The 6,480-nt window shown below is 38.3% G+C and overlaps 1 long non-coding RNA gene across 3 annotated transcripts in view; it reads left to right on the top strand.

The window, feature by feature from the left end:
* Nucleotides 1-586: 586 nt before the first annotated feature.
* The window catches only part of LOC132176168 (uncharacterized), an 11,625-nt gene continuing 5,731 nt past the window's right edge, over nt 587-6,480 (top strand). For 2 of the 3 annotated variants that reach the window (XR_009439496.1, XR_009439497.1), the window contains exons 1-2: nt 587-747; nt 917-997. This is a non-coding gene — a long non-coding RNA (uncharacterized LOC132176168). Of the gene's footprint in view, nt 748-916; nt 998-2,997; nt 3,313-6,480 lie in introns of all 3 variants that reach the window. The other variant, XR_009439494.1, reaches the window with a different exon arrangement.

Here is a 6,480-nt window from a genome sequence, read left to right as displayed (position 1 = left end):
GGGTAAACTGTAATTTTTCAAAAAAAGTTCTTGCATCACAAGATGATTAAATAAAAAAAATAAGAGATAACTTCGACCACTCGACTACAACTCGTTTTGAAAATGCTTTCATAAAATTTAAAAACTCTAAATTTTATTCCCTAAACTTTCAATTTGATACAATTGACTCTTTCCATCAAATTTGACGTTAAATCCCAATGGAAAACACTAAAATGACCAAATTGCCCTTTTTCATTTAATTTAAAATTTGAAATTAAGAGTAAATTTGAAATTTTTTAGAAAAAAGTTTCAAGGGTATAAAAGGTAATTTCATCACTTTGAATTTCCAAAACTAACGAAAGGAGTAGATTACATCGATTTCATCAAATTGAAAGTTCAATTAAAAAAAAAAAAAAGTTCAATTAAAAAAAAAAAAAAGACTAATTTTATATTTATCCCTAAATAATAATTATACATATATAATAACTTTTTTTTTATTCCATCTTTTAATATTTTTTTAAACCATTTCTTAGTCAAAACTACGTAGTTTTACATTTATATATATTCATCACTTTCATGTTTCCAGCAGTCCTAACCCTAAAACAAAAGTTCAAAACCCTCTCTCTATCTCTCACTCTCTCGGCAGCCGCTTCAGTCTTCCCACCTCTCCAGCTCTCTCTCTATCTCTAGATCGCATCTCTCTCTCGGAAAACCACAGTTCCACACGGCGTCTCTCTCTGTAGACCGCTTGCCTCCGTCGTGCTCAAAGTAAGCTCCTCTCTCTGTCTATCTTTCTTTCTCGGCTCGCTCTCCGGTATCCCGTTTTGTGGACATCCCCTCTTCTGTTTCCCCTTCTTGTAAGCGATATGGATATGGGTGGGGCTGAGAGTGAAGATTTTTGTTTGATTGTGGTAGATTTTGGTTTGATTGTTTGTAGATTGGGTATGAGTTTGAAGGTTTTCCTCTGCGATTCTGAGTTTGAGGGGTTTCCATCTCCGTGAAAGCCGATCGCCCAAAGGTGCGTCCCAATGCATAATCTGGTTGCTTCTTTTTATTTTTTCTTGACGATTTCAAATCAAAATAAGACTAAATTACTTAGATTTAGATTCTGTGTTTGGGTTCTTTGGGGTGCTCCGTGTTAATTTTGTGGTGTTATGTGACCAACCATGTATATCCCGCTCAGTAAAAAAATAAACGTCTTTTGTTAATGTGCCAGTTACCCCTAATTTTGTTGTCATTTGGAGATTATGCAAATCTCTTGTTTCTCACTTGAAAACAGGAATAAGAGCATACAGGTTAGACCTTCCTGAAAGATTGGTTCAGGCACAACTGAGTTAGTATATCTGTAGACAGAAGAATTATATTTTAAAAATGCTCTTACTTTGAAACAATGTTATGATGCCTAATGACTCCAACTATGTTGCAAATATGACCGATGGAACGTTTATTGTCTTCTGAACTTACCATTTTGAGCACACATTTTTAACTGATTGGAAAATGTGATTGTTGTATCCACTGGTGTAGTGACTCAAATACTTATTTTTTGAAACCTTATTGTAACAATGGCAGGGACGGGGACAATGACAACAGTAGCAGTTATGATGGCAACAATAATTTAAACTATAAATGAGATATGAATATTGACATTTCCTCCAATGATTTAAACTATAAATTTGAATATTTGAAAGTCCCAAGTTCAAAATGCTATCAAAATTTGAAAATGATTGTCTTATTAATCCAAATAAAAGAAATTAATGTGAAATTCGCAAATTTTGAATCCCATTTTAAAATTCCTCACTCTAACATAGCATTATAGGTTATATCCTCTTAGCTATTGAAGACATAGTATAAGGCCAACCAAAAACATACATTTTAGATCCAGCCTTAAGTTCTTGCATCACAAGATGATTAAATAAAAATAAATAAAATAAATAAGAGATAACTTCACTTAGGACCACTGGACTACCACGCGTTTTGAAAAGATCCTCCTAAATTTTCAAAAAATCTCAATTTTATCCCCTGAACTTTCAATTTGATGCAATTGACTCTCTCTGTCAAATTTTGACGTTAAACCGCAATGGAAACCACTAAAATGACCAAATTATCCTTTTTTGTTTTTTTTTTTTAATTTTTTTTTTAATTATAAATTTGAAATTAAGGGTAAATTTGAAATTTTTTATAAATGTTTTCAAGGTTATAAAATGTAATTTCATCACTTTGAATTTCCAAAACTGACGAATGGGGTATATTACATCAAATTGAAAGTTCGGAATGTGAAATTGAGAGGTTTTAAAATTTGCGGGGGTCTTTTAAAATCGCGTGGTACTTCAGAGATTTTTTGTGAAGTTTCCCAAAGAAAGAAACTCTATAGAGAAACCCTCCTATGCGGTCATGCTGCAAAAGGGGTGTTTTGCAGCACCCAATAGCAACAAGACACATCACATAAAGAAAATAAAATGCACAAAAAAACTCTACAACCTAATACACTTGATTCTTCTATCCCACCTCTTCTTCTCTTTTTCTCTCTTCTATGTTTTTCACCGAAAATTTGCAGCACTTCTCTTTCTCTCCCACTTTCTCTTCTTCTTTCTTCTCAGGGTCACGCCGGCTGTGGGTCTGCAGACCCACAGGTCTCCTTTCTCCAGTCAGCAGCCCTCTTCGGTGGATCCCTTTAGGGTGATAAAATTTTTTAAGGGTTAATCTTCCCCTCTAGGTTTTAGTTTTGAATCCGAAAACGATTTAGAGGCATCAGAAACGAGTTTTGAGGCTGGATTTTGCTGGGTCTTATCAGATTTTTGATTAGGTTGATTGTAATTTCTGATTGGGTTGTTGATGTAGCTAATTGCAGAAATTTGTTTTTGTTGATTTTGTTGGGTTTCTCTTGGTTCGGCTGATTCGTGTTTGAAGTTTGGGAAGAAGAGGGAATTTGGAGTTTGGGTTTTGTTTTTTTTTCTGATTTTGTTGATTTTTTCTATTGTTTCTTCTTGTTTTTTCGCCGGCCTTTTTTTCTGGATGAAGAAAGGAGAAAAAAGAAAAGAGGGGTTTTTTTTGGTTTTTTCCGGCTGGCGATGCTAGGTTTGGGAGAAAGAAAAGAGGGTTTAGGAGAAAGAAAGCTCGTTGGCGATGCTGATTTTTTTTTGGCTGGAAAGCTGGTTTTTGGCGAGCGATGCTGGCCGGTTGTATGCTCTTCGGCTCCGGTGGGGGGGTGGGTTTGCTGGCGCTGGTTTGTGTTTTGGTTTGCTGTTTTGATTTCATTTCGTCAAAATGAGCTTGGTGATGTGTCACGACAAGAGTGGATGCTGCAAAACACCCATTTTGCAGCAGGACTGCATAGTAGGGGCTCCCAACTCTATAACTTACTCATCTCATTTATTTTTTCTTTTCAACTATAGACCATTATTCTTGAATTCTATATTTGTTAATTGTTTCTTGAACTCTACATGTGTTATATCATTGTGCTTGGTACTCTCAAATTGGCAGGGTACCTCTCGTAGGATTCAAGAAGATCAAAAGGAAATTAATTACACACTTTTTTAGGCTTTTTGCTAAGTATGGACTGCAATTTTATATATATTTTCATAAAACAATGGGATAGAAGAACATGTTGGGAGTTTATAATGCATCTAGACCAAACAAATTACATTGTTTTTAATTTTTGCTAGGCAGCATCCTAAGCTAAGGCCTATCTCGACCCCATTCAACAACCCAAGCATCTAGTACTTTCTAGTAAACTATATTTGGAACGAGTAGTGTTAGATACTATAATTCTATGTAACAATTGTCTAATAATGTTGACTTGACACTCTAAATCAACATTGAACTTTATTTATTTTTTTATTTCACAATGATTAATCGAAGAGCTAGTTGGCAATGCCACACGTTTTATTGGATGAATGTTAAATAGAATTATAATATCTAGCATTTCTCATTGGGAACTGTCATACTCTTAGATAACTGGAGATTCTTCTCCGGCCTCGGCAGGGCAACATAAGAGGTGCATTCTTACTTTCGGCCGATCTTTCGAGGATGTGCTTCATTCGGCGGCTAGTGATGTTGAGAAGCCTATTGGGTTAGCGCCGCCGCACACAATTCTTGATATGTTTCCGATGTCGGCGAATAAAAGTAAGGAGGTGAGAATGATGATGAACTGCTTCGACCTACGAGTTAGGGTCTTCTGGTTCATTGGCGGCTGCAGCTAGCGCTACCGTGAAAAAGAAGAAAGTGACTGAAGGGCATTTTCGTCATTCGCTAGCTAAAGACAATTCTAGGCATTTTCATTTTGAGCTGGATCGGGTTAAAGGCTGGTTGGGTCATTATGCTAGATTGGGTTTAAAGGCCAAAGGCTTCAGCCGAAGGAGATTTTTCTTTAAGCCCAATCAGGTAAGACCTCTTTTCTGGGTTCGGATTCAGAACATGTTTCTGGGTCATTGCTGGGGTGTGTAGTGGGTCAAGGGTATGTCTCGACGAAGTGGTTTCGCCTCTACGGTGGATCTGAGTCCTTGCTGTCAGCGACAATGACTTCAGAGGTTTTTGATGGCTTCTTCGACGAACCCAATGACGGTATCGCCTCTACGGTGGAGGGTTCAACTAGTCTTTAGCCTTTGGTGAGTATGGAGGGTTTGGCTAGTCTTCAGCCTACGGTGGTTTTTGTATCTCCGGCGGTGGGGAAAGCTTTTGGCAATATTGATTGTAAGCCTTCTTCAGCGAAGGGCTTGCTCATGCGAGGGTTGGGCCGAGATTCGTTTCTCCAGCTCCGCTTAAGGGGAAGGATGCGTCTCTATCGTCACTGGTTGTGAAGGAAGATTATGCTGCTTCCTCTAGGGCGGCTGTTTCTACAGTGTTCTTTGGTGGTTCTTCCTCTAGGGTGGCTAAGCTGACGGGGGTTAGTCTCCACGACACTTCCCGGTTGCCGGAGAATTTGATGGTGACTTCTTAGACAACTTCTTTGATCCCCATAGCAGAGAAGAGTGATGTTCAAGGGGCTAATTCGCCTCCAGGTTCTCTCCCATCCTTTTTGGGTGGGTGCGGGGATGCCTCACCGGAGGTGTTGTTGGTACCGACAGTTTTGCCGATGATCATGCCTCCCATCAAAGTTGGGTTGGATGGCTTTGTTCTGGGTTCTTGTTTGCTGGGGTTTGAACAAGCTGTTCTTTGGTCTAATAGAGCAATTGGGTTGTCTTTGGATGTATGCACCTCTGACACCATACCTATTGAAAATGGTTTGACCAAATCCCAAAAGCGGCTTATTGAGTGGTTTAAGGAAGGTGCAAAGGATGATGATGATCCACATATGGCGTTCTGGAAGGACATGGAAGAGGAGTTTTGTCGGGTAAATCCCCCTGATTAGGTGTTGGATGGCAATGAAGAGGAGGATCAGAAGTTGGCGTCGCTAAATGAGGTGAAAAAGAAATTTCTACGGGAAATAAAGGGCACGCAGCATAGGACTAAGGGCAAGAGAGAGCTGTTGAATTTAGAAAGCTTCATTAACTATGGCATTGCTAGTGCGTCATCTCGGAGAAGGAAGGGCAACACAATTACGGTGTAGCGCTTTGTGTGGGTTTTGAGGGTTGTTGGGTGGTGTGTGGGGATTTTGGTTGGGTTTTTTGGGTGTTTGTTTTGGAGGGTTTTTGGTGTTCGCTTTTCTTACTAGTTAGGTGTTTCCGCTTGTATACTTTCAGTATATGTTGGGGAAGCTTAGGCTTTTAATAGAACTTGACTATTACTTATCAGGAAAAAAAGATAAGTAAATGATTGTAACAATGGCAGGGACGGGGACAATGATAACAGGAAGTACCATTCGGTGGGGACAATTAATAAGTGGATTCATCCAATAAGTAAATTTACGGGGACAATGATAACGAGGACAATTAATAAGTAATTTTTTTTCCCTTTGATTGGTAAGTTGTTATACACACTCGGTGGGACATGAACCCACGCTCTCACCCTACTGTTTGAGCTAAAGCTTATTGGTAACTTCTTTGTGAGAGGGAATTGTGTTCTGTAATTGCTCATTTTCAGTAGCCAATTATCTTTCACAAATATTATGCTTTCACAATCTCAAGCTTGATAATTGATACAACTATGGTTTCAACATACTCATCCATCCAATTATGACCAATTTACATCTAGACAGATTTTAACACTTCCCTAATGATGCAAAGTACATTTTATTCAAGGTTGATTTCCAAATGTCAATGGTATAAATGCATACAATCAAGCAAAAAAAGAAGAAGCATATTGTAAATTCTGTAAACAGCACCTCCTCAGGTCCTACCAGGGAAGGAGGCAGAGGGAGAGTGAGAGATGAATAAAACAAAGATGTAACAACAGAAAAAGAAGTATCTGGTGGTGGTAACCCGAAGAGCTTGGATGCTCAACAACCTCTAAGTAGAAAACAATCCTTTAGAAAGGAGGAAGCCTCACTTAAGCCCATTTTCCTTTTATTTTATTTTATTGTATAGGCAAGACTTGTACCTAAGACCTATCCTAACCCCTAACACC

This window comes from Corylus avellana, chromosome ca1 (genome assembly GCF_901000735.1).
Source record: "Corylus avellana chromosome ca1, CavTom2PMs-1.0".
Classification (NCBI taxonomy): domain Eukaryota; kingdom Viridiplantae; phylum Streptophyta; class Magnoliopsida; order Fagales; family Betulaceae; genus Corylus; species Corylus avellana.
Note: the sequence above shows the minus strand (reverse complement) of the source record. Positions and strands in the feature narration are given on the sequence as shown.